The sequence below is a fragment of the Oryzias latipes genome, chromosome 18 (assembly GCF_002234675.1).
Source record: "Oryzias latipes chromosome 18, ASM223467v1".
Classification (NCBI taxonomy): domain Eukaryota; kingdom Metazoa; phylum Chordata; class Actinopteri; order Beloniformes; family Adrianichthyidae; genus Oryzias; species Oryzias latipes.
This window is the reverse complement of record NC_019876.2, coordinates 26,259,667-26,278,950: the sequence shown is the minus strand read 5'-3', so window position 1 is coordinate 26,278,950 and position 19,284 is coordinate 26,259,667. Positions and strand designations below refer to the sequence as shown.

The window sequence follows — 19,284 nt, the reverse complement described above, 5'->3', positions numbered from 1 at the left end:
TTCTTTCTGTGTTGTTGATGTTGTCTCTGATTCATTAGAGTAACACCACTGGCCCCCTTTTTTTTTTTTTTAAATCAGTACCTAAGATAAAAACGCCTGTCAAATAACGTCTTCACTAGTCCACTTTTAGAGAGCCTCAATGTCAAGCATTTAAACATTTTAAAAAGCATTTCAAAGCTTAAATCACATTTAAATTTTAAATGATAGTATTTTTATATACAATAAAATATTAAATCTATTGTAGGGCACTCACTTTCTAGTAGGAACAGCTGACGGTCTTGTGTCTTCTCTTTAATTTGTCAGGTTGCACTAAAGGAGGTTGAAGAAACAAAAATACTTAATCGATGGAACAAAACAGAACACAGACATGCTTGATGACTCTAAACTGCCCCTCAATTGTGGTGTTTTGTCTCTCTGTGGCCCTGCAATGTTCTGGCATACTGAACCCCGCCTTCCCCCTACAACGGCTGGGATAGGCTCCAGCAACCATGGTCCCAAACAAGAATTACACCAGTTCATGAAATCGATGGATGTGTTCTGCTTTATTTTGCCTCTGTGTGAACAGTTTCTGACATCATGACTGAAATGAACAAAAATCCAAGTAAAATCAGAGACCGGTTCTGTATTTTCCGCATAATGATGCACATAAAAGTCGTTTTTGAAAAAACAAACAAATAACAGTTAGCATTAAAATCCAGAGCACCTTATTGATAAAGTCTGGTTGTGTTTGCTGATGTCAAAGCGATTTTGAGAAGTAAACGGCGTTCTGTACAAATGTCAGAGTTGTAATCAAGTTTGGATGGATGTTATCATAAATACGCTCACCCAGCTAATCAGTGTAACTAACATGGTTGTGAGTTAGCATAGTCACTGGTAACGTTTGTTTTAACAGCATTGATCTGTTTTTTACGTGCTGCAAACAAGGTTGGGAGTTACAGGTATTACAAATCTGTCAAATAGGCTAACGCTTCTAAGGTGGCTAACATGCAGTGTGTTGCAAAAAAGTTCTATATTTATTGTGATGGCAGTTAATAAAGTCTGACTTACTGACAGGCTTGTTTCTGACACTTTTGTCTCGCTTAATGCGCCTTAAAATTTGGTGGGCCTTAAATTACATAAGTTTATAAATAGACTATTCACTGATGGTCTTTTCTGAGCTATTACATGTGATGTTATGTTGTGTAATGTTATTTCATCATCAACTCCAAAGTAGTGTTTTGATCCATTCATGCATTTCTGTGTATTCCTCTAAAAAACCTGAATTCTGGGGACCAGCACCTCCCAATCCACGAAAACAAGCGGGTCCTCACATTGTGATGTCACAAAATGAGGAACCGCCCCTTCCAGGAAGAGTCTGCACTGCCAGCTCCGCCCCCATCCTAACACTGAGCTAGCTGTGATTGGCAAAATCATTTATTATTTATTAATATATTATCATATATATGGATATAGTTTACTCTGAAAGGCTTAAGAAAAGCATTATATAGGCCTTTACAGGTCTTGTTAGTTTAAAAAGCCTTTCCTGAAATAGAAATAAAAAGTATTCATCTTTGGTGACAAAAATACTTCAGTTCTTGAATTTATATGGTTTATGATGAAATATGGTTTTGGATTCACAAAATAAAAAAGGAACGTTTACAAAAATTTTTAGTATAATAAATGGTACAAAAGTTTGAGAAAAATAAAAGTAGCTACATGTACAGCACAGAGTAACTAAGAGTACTGGAGTATTATCACAAATCTAATTTAGTAAAGGTAAAAAGTATGATGACAGAAAAAAAAACTCTCTCTGAAGTGTCCTTATTTTACCAGAAGTTGATGTAACTGTGTAAATGCAGCTAATTGTCCAACCCTGGGTAGCATGGATCTTTACGAAGGGTTGGATACTTTTAACATGCATAGAAAATTGGAGGATTCGTTTTTGGATTTGCCCGTCCAAAACGAAAACCTGCTAAAGAGAGACTGAGGTGCAGCTATACTTGGGTGACAGCAGCAGAACAAGAGCTCTGCCAGATGAGGCCTGGAGGGATCACAAATGTCATAAAACAATTTGCGGATCATGGACAGCAGGAAGGATCAAACTAAAAGGAAAGATTGTAAAAGAAAATAAAAGCTGTTTGCCTTGAAAAGAGACAAAACTGAGAGAAAGACGAGAAAAAGATTCAGGACGAGGAGTTGTCCAGTCAAAGTCCGAATGACATGAAAACTGTTTGGTCTGCAATGAAGCCACTTTTTCAAGGACGGGTCAAAGATCCTCCACAAAGATGAAACATGCTGATACATGATGCTGATGATGCGTTCACAGAACTATGGGATGAACTGAGCTTTACTGCAACAGTTGTTCTTTTGGTATAAAAAACATCACCTGACTTTGAAAGCACCTCGTTTTGAGTTTTCAGGCCTCAGAATCTTCTGTTTGTTTGCATAAGCCAAACAAACATTTCGCATTTTTGTTCATTTGTGAAGCACCATCCCAACAAATCAGATGATTTATTCAAAAGATTTAAAAAAAACGTTAAACTAAGCCCAACAAAAATCTGAATTCCGTCCATACGGCTGAAGGCCATGTCACACTACGTACATTTTGTGCATTTTCCACGTATGAAATTTCGTTCTTTCGTGATTCATGCGTGATTTACGTCATTCGTAAGTGCTTTTTGCGTTCGTCATTCGTCAATGTCCATCGAGGATTTTGACTGTCGGGTCTTTACCCGAATTCGGCTTTGAGCTTTTTAAAACTTTTGGTCAGATGAGAATTACGGAGTTTGCACGTATTTTAAGATAAGATAAAACTCTATCTCGAAATTCAGGTGTCCGGCAGCAAAACACAAACACACACAATAAATAACAATAAAATAGAAGTTCATAATATAAAATAGAAGTTTGTTTCAGGCAGATTCATTAAACAGCCTGATAGCTGAAGGGACAAATGACTTCTTAAAGCACTCTGTCCTGCAGCGCAGTGAAAGGACGTAGTTTATATGCAATTATTACGTAAATTTTTATGCAATTGTGCGTGATTTTTGCGAGATGTATACACAAATTTGTGGCTTTTCACGACCGCTCCACCTAGGTTTCTTCGAACTTCTTCTGTGGTTTTGACGTGGTTCATTCATGATTCCTCTATGAAAATTTCAGGTAAAGACCAAAACTTTTCTGACTTTTTCCATGTACATTCACGTATGACCAGTTTGCATCCGTGCATTATACACAAAATGTTCATAGTGGCTCTGTGACACGGCCTGAAGTCCAGATTGCTGCTCCAGTTTGGTCCAGACCATTTCAACAAGTCAAAACTTTCTGAACCGTCTTTTAACATTGACACATAAAAGCGACGAACCCATTACACTGAAGGATTGTGGCCGTGATCCCCATAACTTATTTATTCTTCTGGTTCTTCTAGAAAGGAGAGGAAGAAGGTCATGCCTTCATAAAAAAGGGCGAACAGTCCAGGTTGTACCCCGCTTTTGCCCTTCAGTCGCTAGGATAGGCTCCAGCATCACTGACCCCAATGGAGATTCAGGAGTTTGAAAGGTAGGTGGATGGAGCTGAAATGTCACAATGTGACAGTCTGATGGATCTTTAGAGTCATCGCCTGGAAACCAAGGCGAGTTTATTTATGTCACGTTTCCCACATAAAGACAATTCCAAGTGTTTCACAGGAAACATTAAAAGAAACATTTAAAAGAAATCGTAAAAATGAGATCATTCTAATAAAATCTTTTAAGAAAGTTCAAAGGAATTTAATCTGAGCCAAAAGCAACTGCTAGGATGTAAACTTTGGAAAAAAAACTATTCAAATGCAGCTGAAAACACGAAGGTGTTTAACCTGTATTTAGATAAACTGTTTCAGCTGATCTAAGGCTTTCTGGAAGTCTGGTTCAGATCTGTGGAGCATAGAAGGTGAATGCAGCTGGAACTGACGAAAGACCAAATCCAGATGAGCAGAGGGGTCTGGGAGTTACATTCTGGGTCAGGAGGTCAGTCATGCATTATGGTGCTAAACCATTCTACGCTTTACAAGCCAGCAACAGAACCTGTAAAGTAAGAAAGTGAGTAAATCTTTATTCATATGGACCTTTTCACAGAGAACGACAGAGTGCTTCACGATGGTAAAACAATAAAAAAACAGAGCAAGAACACATAATTGCACAAGGAGTCTAAAGCAAGTATAACCCAATTAAAAACACACCCAGTCATATAAGTAAACAAACAAAAGTGAACACTAGTAAAAGTCAGCAAATAAGTAGTTTTGACTTTGGTCTTTTTCTTTTTACAATAAAACGTCTTGTTTGGATGATTTGTTCATTTAAATGTTTTCGCTTTTTTTAATGCGTTTTATAAAACTGACAAATGTCTAGAATAAAATGATCAGTGAAAGAGCTTTACCAAAGTAAAAATAATGTTTTCATTAGAAATACAACAGTTCAACATTGTACACATATTGGACATTTTTAACATTTTCTGAAATGGATAAGTTCAGGTGTCGTCATTCCCATTCATTCCCTGAAAGCACTACAGTGAATGTATTCACCGATCAAACAAGTGAGAATAGCTTCAGTGAACACATCAATGGCAGATTTTACTGGCTGCTCTGGCCTCAAGGTTAGAAACAAACAACTGTCCAAATCTGAAAAAAGAAAAGGTATGAGGGGAAAAAAAGCTGTAGCAGTTGGTTGGGCGGTGTTTTATGCGTGTGGCACAGCAGACATGCCGAGTTAGAACATCCTGCAGGTGGATGAAGACTCATGACTGACTGGAACCATGATGCACAGACAGCGAAGGGCCACTGAGGGTCAGTATGGGCTTGCAGTGCTTTTACATGCGTGTGTGAGATACAGATTCAGTGCAGAGCCCAATTCACCCATAGCAAAAGCTCTGATAAAGGCTTAGAATTCAGAATATGGATAGCTGTGGATACAAAAATGCAGTCCAGCTTAACTAACAATGTAAATAATGTGCTTTTTCTTGTTAAGTTCATAAAAAGTGTCTAATAACTCGACTGTAGTCCAACAAAGTACGTCTACACTGAAAATACTTAATTTCAGGAATTTTGATTTGATTTGAAATGGTTTATTTCAAGCAATCAAATAGAAATGATACACAACAGCAATATAATCATCAGTTATACATTCATACAGTAACTAATCAAACTTAGGATAATCATACATATTAATAAATATTGCTTGAAAGGGAGTGGAAGGAAGCGAACTTATATAATCCCACCCCGTTATACTATAACCATTTTATAACATGATTTATCAATATCCGGTTCATAACTTTTAACAGACAGAATTAAGAATCGTAAAGTATCAATAAAACACATGAAAAAGATGAATTACTTAAATTATTATGTAAAAATAACTATTCCAGAAATCAACATGGCAAATGCAGATCAGTTATATAAAATATATGCAGATTATGTTACTTATAAAAGTCATTCATATGATTAAAATATAATACTATTTCAGTAAAATAGACAAAACACTGTTTCAGGAATCAGGAAGTATCAAAAGTTAAAAACATGTGCAAAATTATGTTACATTAGGAAAGAGGGTAGAAGGAAGAAGGAAGAAGGTAAATAGATCCTTGTTTCAAGAAAAACTGCAGATCTTGCAGGAAAAATAATCTTATCAAGAGTTTTTACTAGCAAAATAATTCCGGAAAACGTCTTTTTTTTCTTAAAATAAGAGTTCTTGGTAAGACCTTTTTTCTGACCTCGTTGGCAGATTTGTTTGCTAATTTAAGTAAAAAAAAAATCTGTTTTAGCAGCTTAAAATTTTAGAATAGTTTTAAGAAAAAATCTTTATCACGGCAAAACTGAAAAATAAAAGAATCTGCACAGACGGAGAACATTTTTCCTTCCTAGAAATCTTATTTTAGAAATGGAACCACAATCACTGAGAACACTGAGTCTAAACCCCACATTTGCTTGATTTTTAAAACTTACAGCTGAAATTTTGGAAAAGTGTGAGGATTTTAACTGAAACTGAAACGTTGGTGACAATTGTTACCACTCTAGTATGTTGTGTTGTCAAAGATACATCTCTCTATGACGTATGTTTACATGTTTTTTAAGATCAGTGTAAAAGACTGAGATCAGACAAAAGAAAACAAGATAAGACGATAAAAAAATGTATTGACATAAATGTGCAATAAAAGCTTCAATCCAACATTTAAGTACTGCATGAATGAGCAGAAACAATAATATGCTAAAGAGCAGGTAAAGCAAATGCATTTAAAAAATGTGTTTCAATACAACATTAAGTGTATTTCTAACACAAAGAGTCCAGAAAGTCGTGACTTTTGTTATTTCAAAGCCATCTGAACTGCAACCCGTATGAAAATCAACAGGTTAAGTGAAACCAAAGCACATGCAGGTGACAAAGGCCTTAGACAATGCTGATACGGGAGGATAAGTTAATTGTAATTACTTTAAAGAAAGTTAATATTTGGGTGTGTTTTTTTATAGTGTAAAGCAGGTTGTCCAGGTTTTTTTTGCTGTTTTGACAAGATTTGTCATTTTCAGAACTACTTTGTCCAATTTACAAACTGATGAAATCAAAAAAGAAAAGTTGATAAAGTGATTTATTGTTGGAAACAAATCTCTAATTTTGCTTACAGAAAGAAACAAGGATTTTATTAATTTACATGAAGAAGTTATTTGCTACAAAAAAATCTTAAAGGTAACTGATTGTAAAGGATAATTTATGCTATTGTGGTATTTTTTGGATTTCTGAGTTCTCAATAATAACTCTTGTTATGGCTTCCAAAGTCATGAAAACATTGTCTGTAGAGACTTAGTTCCCAACGACAGCAAAATATTGCCTAGTTTCTGCAGACACATCTTTCTTTGGAAATCCGCCCCCCCCCCCCCCCCCCCCCCCCAACAATCAAAAGTCCTCTTTGGAGGTGGAGTCTGGTGGCCGTGGATCTCAGGGAGACGCCACCGGCAGGAGGAAGCATCAGTCACTTTTTTAGATGAGAAGCTTGGTGAGAAACAAACACAGCCCTGCAGCCCTGATCCACACTTATACATTCACTAATTCAGATCTAATAATTGATCTCAAGCTCTGGAATAAATTACCCTCAAGCTCATTTTTATCACAACACTTTATTAATTTATTAGATTTTATGATTTGTTATCTTTGCTTACGACAGAGCTTTTATTCAGCTGTGTTTTGTTGTAAAGTACTGTATATATAAAGTTTTACTCGAATTGTGAATTTCTTTTTTGTCTATCTCAGGCTTTGCTTGTGTTAGAGAACTGGACAGAGTGACCCCTCCCCTCTGGCGCTCTAAGCAGGAAGTACCTGCTGGCTCCAAGAAGCCAAAATTCCAAGGACTTTTACAGAGAAACAGTGGTTACTCAGTCATTCTGTTGGTCAGAAGAACCATCTGATACATTTTTCTTAAAAACTTCTTGATAATTTTCTCTTTTTCATCATATTTTTTCTTTATTGTTAGTTGGTTTAAATATAAATTGACCAATCAGATGCCTAAAAGAAAGTATTTGATCTTACATCAAATGCTCTAAATGTTTGAGTGACAGATTTTGTGTAGCCTGCTTTTCGGGCGGTAGGGGCGTGGCTTTCCCAAAATGGTTGACATGGAAATGATGACTCAGAACTGATCGGACCAATCGCTGCTAACTGATCACTTCTGGGTCCAACATGGCGGCGTGCATTCAGTGAAAGAAGACCCACTCCAAGTGTTCCCAGTAATTATGATTCGGCTTCTGAGTGACCCCTCCCCACTAGTGTTCCAAACAGGAAGTACACGCTTGTCCAAAAAAGCCAAAATCCTCTTCTACAGAGAAATAAACAGCTGTCACTTAGTCATTCTATTTGTCATAATAACCATTTTTCTCTCCTACCTTTTATTGACATGTATTTGATAATGCTAATTTTTTTAAATGATATTTTTGCTGCAGCGCAAGTTATTCAAGTTACAAACCAACAAATTAGATGCCTCAATAAAAGTAGGTTGCCCTTGCGTCGAACCGTATGATTGACAGATTCTCCCGAGCCCACTTTCAGTGGAAGGGGTGTGGCCTTCTAACATGCTCACTCCTGATTGGAGAGAGTAGTTGTCATAAAAAATGTGACGGGCCAAACATGGCTCCGTGTGGACATCTGGTTTCAACATGGCCATAGATATATTGGGAAATATGGCAACTGAATTGACTTCATCTGGTCTGAACTGGAAGTAAGGCCTTTTCTATGGGTGATGTAACTCGCCATTCGTCCAGTTATATATACAGTCAGTGGTGGTGGCACAGGGAGCTTGAAATACTCAGATATGCAGTTTTGTGCTTAATTTTCATTCTTTATTTCTTCAATCATCATAAAAATGCCACAAGTAGACGTTAAAAGTGTACGACAGAAATTGCTTTAACACCGCCTTTTTCTCCATTGACTGGTGAACATTGGTTTTTATTGATAAGGGCAATAGTAGTCAGAAGGAAAGTGACTTGACATGAGGGGAAATCCTGTCTGTATCTCTCATGGAAGAAGTCATAAGAGGTTCTCCTTCATCCTGAGCTCTTTTTGGCGCCATCAGCTGAGTCACATGGACGTGAGGCACCATTTCTCTGCACAGCATCCACACATCGGTGTGTTCAGTGAACAGGGGCTAAAGGAGAAAGACAAACTGCCGGCAGTTGCGGCAAGAGAGAACCGAGAGGAGGAGCAGGAGGAAGATTGATGTCTCACGCCTAGTCAGTGTTGCTGCAGTTGCATTTAGATAATAGCCTTGGCACAGCGGCAAGCCGCTTGCTCAACACCATTAGAGATTAGCCTGAGAAAGCTGTTTCTCTGCCCGCTGGATTCAGCTCAGCCACCGACCACTTTCCTCTGCTTATCACATCTGTGAGCCTGATGATCAAAATGAGCATTGTTCAGATAGAATAGGTTATGTTTCCATGTGTCGCCATGATGTCAATCCACTTACGATTGGACGACTGTAAAGAAAATGTTACTTTTGTATATTTCTCGGTAAATTGTGGAGTCACATTTTTCAGGAAAAGTTATCATTTGTAACTTGAGCCTGTTTGTGGTCAAAAACAGACAAATAGATGCTGAAAGGCAGAACATCTGTGTGCATTAGCTGCAGAAAACACTAAATCTTGCTAAGTTTTTCTGTCATTTTGTAACTGTTGTCAGATTTCTTTGTTTGTTTCCCAAACTCTCTGACATTTGTGTTGTACTCAAATACCCTCTCTGATAAAATAGTGATTTTTTATGTCTTTAAAATGTTCTTGTGGGATTTTCTGACGCTGGAGGACATTTATAAAGAAAACGAAGCATCAATTGCTTTTCTGTGTGTGTTTTCTGTGTTCAAATCGCGGTGAGTCAGGTGCAAAAAGATCGCATTGGTTTGGTAGAAAATACACTGGGTGGACCACAAGCTTCCTGCTCAGCTCCATTCTGATGCATCCTCTTGCAGACAAATAGATTCATGAATGTCTCTGTTTTCCTTGATGGACCGGGAATTTGGATCTAAACTGTACGGCTGGATAGCTCTGATATTGTTCCCCATTTTTGTTGCACCGATAGTGTTAGGTTAGGGCTTTAAGCTAGCAGGAGAGGGCGTAAATCCACTCAGCATTTAGGAGGGGAAGTGGGGGCGGAGTTACTTGGCGCCAACAGTCACAACTCAGAGGTAAATGAACTCCTCCTGCTCTGCAGAAACGATGTCCTAGAAAACAACACAGCTTTTATGATTTTGGCTAAAAACGGCATAAACATGGTTAACCCTTGTGCTATCCTAGGCACTTTAACATTGGGAGTTGGTTCATCTAGACCCACTAGACAGTGCTCTGAACCTTTTTTCTTCAATCATTTGTGATCTTCACTGGTGTCCATGGATTACATGAAATCTTTCCACCTTTATCCACCTTTGTCATGGTAGGGAGAACACGTCAATGTGAGGGTGGGGTCATCTGGACCCCACAGATAGCACAAGGGTTACAAGACCATGCTTTGAAAATATCTTCAACTATGTGTTTTGTATCTTGACCCTGCATCCATCTATTATTCACGGCTGATTCATGCTAAGTCCTGGTAACAGGTCAGGAGGAGGCAAACAGAGGAGGAGCATCGTTAGGCAGGAGATCCAGGAGCCTGCAGGGTTACCTGACAGAGAAGGATCTCCTGCTGGCTCCATAAAAACAACATAAATACTGATACACGTAAAAGTCGCACACCCAGTCAATCCATGCAAAAAATAATAATAAACTCGCCCTTCGACAAATACGCTACATAAGTTTATACCATAAATCTGCCTGTCCGAAGGTCTATCTTCAGTAAGAGTTATGTTTGACTTATGTGTGACTGTGTTGCTGCTGTTGACACAGAACATGTCAGGAAAACACAGCGGTCCTCGTGTTCATCATTGAAAGTGGGCAGGTAGGACCAGCGCCCTCAAGCAAGGCACCCTACACTGAACTGGACACCTCCAACTTCCACCAAAGTGTGGTCTGTAGTAGGCCAAGGGGATAGGGAGAGTGCTGAGTCTGGGCTCTACACGTGGAAGCCATTCAGTATGAGTGCTGATTTACAGTCTTCTTTACTGCAACTCGTTCTTTCAGCTCACTGAAATGGCTTTGTGGTGCATGCAAGGCAGCGGTTGGTGGTTTGTTTAACCAAAAACCAGCCTTGCACACTTTTACATTCAAATCCAGGTCTTCTTTCCAGATCAGTTGAGTTGTGCCTCAGATTTTTATGCCGCATGGATTATTATGTGGACTAATGGCAGCAACAGTGTCTGCACTTTTATTAGACTGCATCGATTATGTAATAAACAACCATGGCTCTGCAGCGACTCCTTAAATCTCTCAGAGCTGTTTGGTATTATGCTGACTTGGACACTGTAACTAAGGGAAAGAGAGAACTGGATATATAGGAGTCCATTAGATTAATTTGGCAGAGGAGAAGAAACTAACTGCAGATTTGTGTGTGTGTGTGTTCTTGTCTGTATGTGTGTTGTTGTTACTACAGAAGCCCTAATCAAACAGCATGGAGAAGCTCCTGGGTTTGTAGTGAAGCTCTGTTTCAAACAGCATAATGACTTTTGTTACCTATAGCATTAAACCATATTTGTTTGTTTTCTTTCATTCATACTGGTTTGGTTCATGATCACACATTGATCGCAGAGAAAAGAGAGAACCAACTTACAGCATATTTGCCCCAGCCTGGACAGGCTGGGGCAACAGTAGCTGCATTTCCATCACACATTTGCGCAAAACTTTATTGAAATTACATGAATGTCAAAAAAACACATGTTGCAATCATATTGTTTCCATTAAATCATATGTGAATAAACACAAACCAAATCACACGATAAGTCATTCAGAAACAGATGTGAACAGTACTTTGATTGAAAGCAGATCAAATTTCTGGGACGGCACTAGAGCTCATCATCTATCAAAGGAGACGTTGGCGTCTTTTTCAGGTCATGTGGAAGCGGCTACGGATGAAGCGGTTTTGGGAAACGGTGGTTGGTGGATCCAACAATTCCACACGACACGCTCAACTTTTGATGAGCTGTGGGATACTGTGGGACCTCTCTGGTGGCGCCGGTTGTGCAGCACCCAAGGCAACCAGTTCCTACCAAAAAGCACACTGCCATCAGTATCTATCTGACTCATCGAATGCGAATAGTGTTTCCATTGCATTTTTGCCAAATATGTCCATATCGATCCGCCTCAAAAAACCCCTCCTCCCAGGAGGTGTAAACCTTTTTTTCGATAAATGCGAGTTTTTTCAAAATTGTTGTGTTTGCATTAGGCAAAATACTTGTCTCAAATACAATTTCATAGTCAATGGAAACACAGCTATTGTTGGGATAGATGGATTATGTGGCACAAAGCAGCACGATGGCTTAATATAAATGTATTGTTTATTAAGACAAGAGATGATTGATGAAACATTCAGTCATAGAAGGTAAAAATAAACACAATCAAATTCAGTTCTGCATTTGTAATAAATATCTATGATTATCTGTGACTGTGATTACTCTCATCATTTGATAAATAATTATGCGGAAGGATGGATGGATGGATGGATGGATGGATGGAAGGATGGAAGGATGGAAGGATGGTTGGATGAAAGGATGGATGGATGGATGGAAGGATGGAAGGATGGAAGGATGGATGGATGGATGGATGGAAGGATGGATGGATGGATGGATGGATGGAAGGATGGTTGGATGAAAGGATGGATGGATGGATGGATGGATGGATGGATGGATGGAAGGATGGATGGATGGATGGATGGATGGAAGGATGGATGGATGGATGGATGGATGGAAGGATGGATGGATGGATGGAAGGATAGATGGATGGATGGATGGATGGATGGATGGATGGAAGGATGGAAGGATGGAAGGATGGATGGATGGATGGATGGATGGATGGATGGAAGGATGGATGGATGGATGGATGGATGGATGGATGGATGGAAGGATGGAAGGATGGAAGGATGGATGGATGGATGGATGGATGGATGGATGGAAGGATGGATGGATGGATGGATGGAAGGATGGATGGAAGGATGGATGGATGGATGGATAGATGGATGGATGGAAGGATGGAAGGATGGATGGATGGATGGAAGGATGGATGGATGGATGGATGGATGGAAGGATGGATGGATGGATGGAAGGATGGATGGAAGGATGGAAGGATGGATGGATGGATGGAAGGATGGATGGATGGATGGATGGATGGATGGATGGATGGATGGATGGATGGATGGATGGATGGATGGATGGAAGGATGGAAGGATGGAAGGATGGTTGGATGAAAGGATGGATGGATGGATGGAAGGATGGAAGGATGGAAGGATGGATGGATGGATGGATGGATGGATGGAAGGATGGATGGATGGATGGATGGATGGAAGGATGGTTGGATGAAAGGATGGATGGATGGATGGATGGATGGATGGATGGATGGATGGAAGGATGGATGGATGGATGGATGGATGGAAGGATGGATGGATGGATGGATGGAAGGATGGATGGATGGATGGAAGGATGGATGGATGGATGGAAGGATAGATGGATGGATGGATGGATGGATGGATGGATGGAAGGATGGAAGGATGGAAGGATGGATGGATGGATGGATGGATGGATGGATGGATGGAAGGATGGATGGATGGATGGATGGATGGAAGGATGGATGGAAGGATGGATGGATGGATGGATAGATGGATGGATGGAAGGATGGAAGGATGGATGGATGGATGGAAGGATGGATGGATGGATGGATGGATGGAAGGATGGATGGATGGATGGAAGGATGGATGGAAGGATGGAAGGATGGATGGATGGATGGATGGATGGATGGAAGGATGGAAGGATGGATGGATGGATGGAAGGATGGATGGATGGATGGATGGATGGATGGATGGATGGATGGATGGCAGGAAATCTGATGTTGGAACGAAACTCCACTTAAACCTTTTTTTTTCTTTTTGTCTTGTCTTATTTTGTTGTTGTTACACATAAGCAATATTTACTGCTTCACTTGGGGAAATATTTTTAAATAAATTCGCGTCTACTGTACTTTCTTATATCACAAATAAGCTAGTCATTTTTTCATCTGTTCCTGATTCACAAAAGATTAAAAAAAGAAATACTACATGAAATTTTAAGCATAACGTTGTCTTTAATTTTAATCAGAGTGGGTTTTTATTTTGAGGCAATTTTCCAGAGAACCCTGGGAGATACCATTGACTGTATCTGAGAACTGGACCGAGTAAGTGTGACATCATCCACTGAAAATGAACAACGAAATTAAGTCAAGTCAGCTGCCATTTTTTCGTGATGTGAATGTCGCCATGCTGGAGCCAGAAGACGTTAGTGAGCAGTGATTGGTCCAAGTGGGTCTTAGTCAACATTTCTTTAGCAAACACTGTTGCCAGAGGTGAGGTTGTTGGAAATCCGCACCCCTGCCACTTAAAAGAAGACTTTGGAGAATCTATCAAAGGTTTCAAACGTGGGGGCCAGCGGGCACCACATGCTTTTGTTGAGCATCTGATTGGTCAGTTTATGACTTGAGTAACTTAAACTACAGAAAAAATAATTAAAAAAAAATTAAGAAAAAAAAATTAAGAACACGTTAGACAAAGTAGCAGATCAAGAACAGTTATTCTGACAAATTGAATGACTGAGTAACAGCTGTTTATTTCTCTATAGAAGTCTATTGGATTTTGGCTTCTTGGAGCCAGCAGGTACTTTCTGTATGGAACCCTCAGTCCAGTTCTCATATACAGTCAGCGCTTGTTGCTGATATGAGCAAAAAAAAGTACACATTTAAAAGAAAAAGACAGTTATTCCACAAGTATTTATTATGAAAAGAAAAATTTCACGTCCACTTCCCAACTTAATGAAATTATTCTTTCTATGGTAAGAATCTGATCAAGTACATCTCAAAGTGAAAAGCCTTGACTGGTGATTAGATCCTGATTGAATACAGTCACTCTTGGAGGCTACTAGCGAACATTTAAAATGATATAAATAGACAAAATGAACATTTTTCTTTCAAACACAGAGAACGTTTTCTGTTCCATCAGATTCTGAATTTTTTAAACCTTTGAATTTTCTATTAGGGTTAAAACCAATCCAGATAGAAAATGCTAAGGTTTTGACATTTCAGAAAAAAAATTCAAGGGTTTAAAAATTTCAGAATCTAATGGAACAGAAAAACTTCCATAGTGATTAAATGGTGTTGACTCAGTAATTACAACAAAGGCATTAGCATCTAGTTAGCTTGTGAAGCGTTGTTTTAAAACTATTAACGATTTGAAACGTTATCAGTTGTGCTACGGCGTCATTTTATTTAAAAAAAATATATATATATATATGTTGCACACTTTAAATGAGCAGCAGACCACTGAACATTTTGTGTGTTTATTTACGGGTTCTTTTCAGTACAGCAGCTCATACAGGTGGGTTTTTTTTTTTAGGAAAACGAACTCTCAGCGCTCCTCCGATCTCTTTTCTCTTTCCTCTCTCTCATGCTGCTCTGCGCGCTCCAGCATGACGTCACTCTTGCTCGACAGCGCTGGTTCCACGTGCTGGCCATTTACAGTACTACACGATTTGTAATGAACCCACAACACTTGAAACAGTTTTAAAATTAAACAATTATAAAATAATTAATAAGGGGGTGGCTTATTTTCACTGTCCCTACATACATATACATATATATATATATATATATATATTTTTTTTGTCATCTCTTGATGTGACAAACACACAAAAAGTAGACCTTCAGACCAGACCTGGCAGTTCTGTGAGTTTTACCCTGACTCGGGTATGAGTGGGGGTTGTCTTTGCAGGACAAATGTTGACCAGAAAGAACCAGAACCGGTCTGGGACCTTTTAGCACGTGCTTTGTCCCGGGTGGAACGGTTAGACTACTCAATCATATGGCGCTCGTGCGGCTTCTCACTTTGCTACAGCTCTCTGCAGTTTAAGGAAGTTGGGCCCGAGAATCCCAGAAGTTCTCGCGATAACAGCTGTGTTTACAGGCAGTATTTATGGGCAGCAGTCTCCCCCTGCTGTTACAGCTGCTCGGTTCGGTCCAGTCAGTGAGCGCGGTGCGGCGTGCAGCGCGCACGAGCCTCCTGGACGTGTCTGTTCGAGAACTCTCTTCATTTTTTTGGAAGTCTTCTGTCGGTGCCGGAAGCGCGGAGGCTGCAACGGTGGAAGATCCAGGTGAGACAGAACCAGTGGTTCCGATCCTTCGTTTTGTTCTGCATTGATTGACATGCTTGGGTGCAGGGATTGTGTTAGGGCCATTCTCCATCCTTTCGCGTAATCTCGTTACATCCGTGGTCGCCATGGTTACAAGCCTGTTCTCCTCCTCCGCCGAACGAACCCCGGTAGGTTCTGCAACTCGGGCGGGGTGCCAGCCTGCACGCCGCCTAATAAAGTGTAGGGACTGCGCCGTCCGCGTGCGCGGCTGCAGAGCCGAGACACTGCGCCGCGCGTGCACATCGGCGCGCGGATGTCACGCGACAACTTTATGAACGCTCTTGTCTGTTATTCTGCACGGTAACAGCACGCGCCAGGTGCGCGTAGAGGCTCGCAGGACCCTAAGTGCGGGGTCGGGTTGCGTTTGCTGAACAAAACGACGCGTTATTCAGAGGAGACACGCGCGCGCGCTGACCACTGCGCGAGCCCCCTGGTTCAATTAATGTTAGACACGCACACAGGTGTGCACGTGCGTCTTTGCACCGGATACTGAATCGATTCACAAGCTTTGATTTACAGTGAACACACATCGTTCCATTTCCCAAATGTCCTTCGAAGTTTCCCATTTCAAGTGATATAACATGAACTTTCAATAATGTGAGTCTGGAATGTTCCTCTGTTTCGACAATAAAACTTGTAAATATAAATATATTTCTGGTTGAAATAAAATAAACCCAAGCAACCCGTCTGCGGGTTTCTCTTGAGCTGTTTAGTCTTTTTGTAGTAAAATCTATTGGAACTCTGTAAACCGGACTGAAAATAATAAGAAACATCCTATGAAGCTAAAAGTTTTCTTTTAACTTATTTTGGGTAATATATCTTCAAACATTAAATTGATTTGTTATTATTCTTGCTGACGATGAACGTCCTGGAGATCCTTGAGACCCACAGCAGTGTTGGATATCGATTAGCTTTTGTGAATGACAACAGGCTGGACTACAGAATCCTGCATATTCATTTTTGGTGCCGACGTTTCCCTCTATCAGCTCCCTGAAGTGAGTAAATCAGGTTTGAATAAAGTTTAATTAAATAAATTGTGCTCATGTTTCAGGCTGACCACCAGCCAAAAACCACAAAAAGAAAACCCTTTCGACGTTGAGCAGAAACACATTCTGATTTGAATAAGAAACCACCTCAGCTTTTGACTAAGTTGAAGTCTGAAATGAATAAATAAACTGCATTTTAAAATTACAGTGATTAAAATAGATTTAAAGGGGAAGCTGTAACAGAGAAACCTTTGGATGGACGTAGGCTTAGCGATGGAAACTCTCATTTCTGGTGCAGTGGTCTTGCCTCACAGCAAGAAGGCCCCGGTTCAAGTCCCGGCTGGGGGTTCTGGACCAAAACATCAATGGGGGACCTTTCTGTGTGGAGTTTGTATGTTGTCCCCGTGTGTGCGTGGGGTTTTTTCCGGGGACTCAGGCTTCCTCCTACCGTTCAAAAACATGCTTCATAGGTTAATTAATCTAAATTGTCCCTAGGTGTGACTGTGAGAGTGCATGGGTGTGTGATTATGGACATTCTACCCTGTGACAGACTGGCGACCCTTTACAGGGTGTCCCCTGCCTACGCCCAAAAGTGGGCGGGATAGGCTCCGGCAGCCCCGTGACCCCGAAAGGGAAAAAAACAAATTAGAAAAAAACAAAACAAAAAAAAGCTAATAAACAGAAACTAAAGTGATTAGTCAGAAAAATGTTTCGCTCCTGGATCACAACGATTTGAAAAAATACTCCCAAATGCAGTTTTAAGCTTAATTTTATTTTTCGTGTGTCCTCCATCGTCGGAAAAATGCAGCAACGTGTCCAAAGCACCACTTTCTTTGGAGAGGGTCTTAAATAGTAGTTTGGTTTGACGCATGGAGAACAGCAGCAGTTAACAGAGGACACAAGCCTGAGTTCAGACGCTGTCACTATAGGACCCTCAAATATTTCTCCCCCCCCCCCCCCCCCCCCCCCCACATTTTTACATTACATTCCCATCCTGCAAAGCCGTTCTTCAGTCTTCTTGCCGGGGGCTAAAGCATTTCTCAGACGGCCTTTTCCCAGGCTTCTGAAGGGATGTCTGCATGTCTGCATCTGCATGATGGTCGACATGAGAGCACGCCTGATGCTTTGCTGTGGATTAGCAGCAGAAGCAGCTTTGATGAGCAGTTTCCTCCGGTGTCTTGTGCTCTGAAGCCCCTCTGGAAGTGTTGGTGTGGCGCGGCGGTGACCCAAGGACCGATGAGCCCCAGGAAACATGGTGGTGGCTTGTGTGGTTAAAGACTAAGTCGATCCTTTACCCTGCCTTCCCTCTCCGCTACTCTCTGCGGCTTTAAGTCATTGAATCAGCGAGTAATGACAGAGCATGCATCTTGGCAGCTCGCAGTCTGCAGTGCTGGCCTCGGTACTCAGTGGAATGAAGTGAATGGATGGATGCGGCTGGTTTGATGTGAGAACTTGGATTTTCTGCGTCCCACCGTGGAGCTTATGCTCTGCTGCTGCATCACTGGTGAGTTTGGAGCTGAACTATACACTGTGAAGAGAATACAGTGTGAGAGCAGGAGGATAATCCAGGACGAAAACGGTTTCAGATTAGATCTGTTGTTGTTTTTCAATCCTTCGAGCATACCTGATCATTTGAGATAGACCTGTTCACAGACAAGATGGCGCCTGACAGCAATGGTCAGAAGCGGAAATTATATTATAATAAATCATATTATTTGATGCACGCACAATCGCCGTGCATCAAATAATAGTAGGTAGGGCCCCAAAACGGACGTATAAACTCGCGATGCAAATGTGAGAGTTTTGAACGCGGAAGCTGGAAATGCGGGTATATGTTTGGAGCGTGCCCGGTGTGAACGAAGCATCATGATTGGCCGATGAAAAGAAAGTCTTTTTTTAGCGATTTTTGGGGGGGACTTCCGGATCCGGTTCCGGACGTTGGTGTCTGCAGCCAGGTCCTCTTGGATCCGTTTACCTGCAGCGAGGAAGTGTAAAACGATCTGGTCCTCCACTGCTTCAAACACGGGTTACAGCTGCTGCAGCCTCCTTTTCAGCAAGTCAGAATGCATCACAACTGTCCTCGGCTCTCTCCGCTTGGTTTCCTTCACCACATGCAATCAGTTTCTGTTGGTCAGCAGTTCCTGAAGTGTGGCTATACTACTGTCCACACAAGTCGGACCAACCAATTGGACCCTCCTCCTCCTGGCTAAGGTTAGCCATCCTGTAACGGTTCTGGTTCTGTGGGAATGGCGACTTTGCTGAACTGTGACTGGAATCCTCCTGCGTGGTTGAGCTGCTGAGAAGAATCAATAAAGATGGGATCTTTAAGATCTCGGCCTTGTCGTTGAGATGAGATTGAGGCTGTTGCGCAAAGAAGGATTCTGCAGAAAGAGCATCTGCTAGAGTTAATGATGAGGAAACTGAAGCTGTACGAACTGTTCTGTTGTGGACAAGCGTGTTTTTTATCGGTCATAATATTTCATATTGGCTTGTAAAGACCCGCTCCAATGAAAGTGGAGTTTTTGACGTC

General features: G+C 40.8%; 1 protein-coding gene across 1 annotated transcript in view; it reads left to right on the top strand.

Moving 5' to 3' along the window:
• Positions 1-15,537: 15,537 nt before the first annotated feature.
• Positions 15,538-19,284, top strand: part of ache (acetylcholinesterase (Cartwright blood group)) — a 58,647-nt gene continuing 54,900 nt past the window's right edge. The window contains exon 1 of the mRNA XM_023949005.1: positions 15,538-15,729. The gene's annotated coding sequence lies outside the window, so the exon portion shown is untranslated. The remainder of the gene's footprint in view (positions 15,730-19,284) is intronic.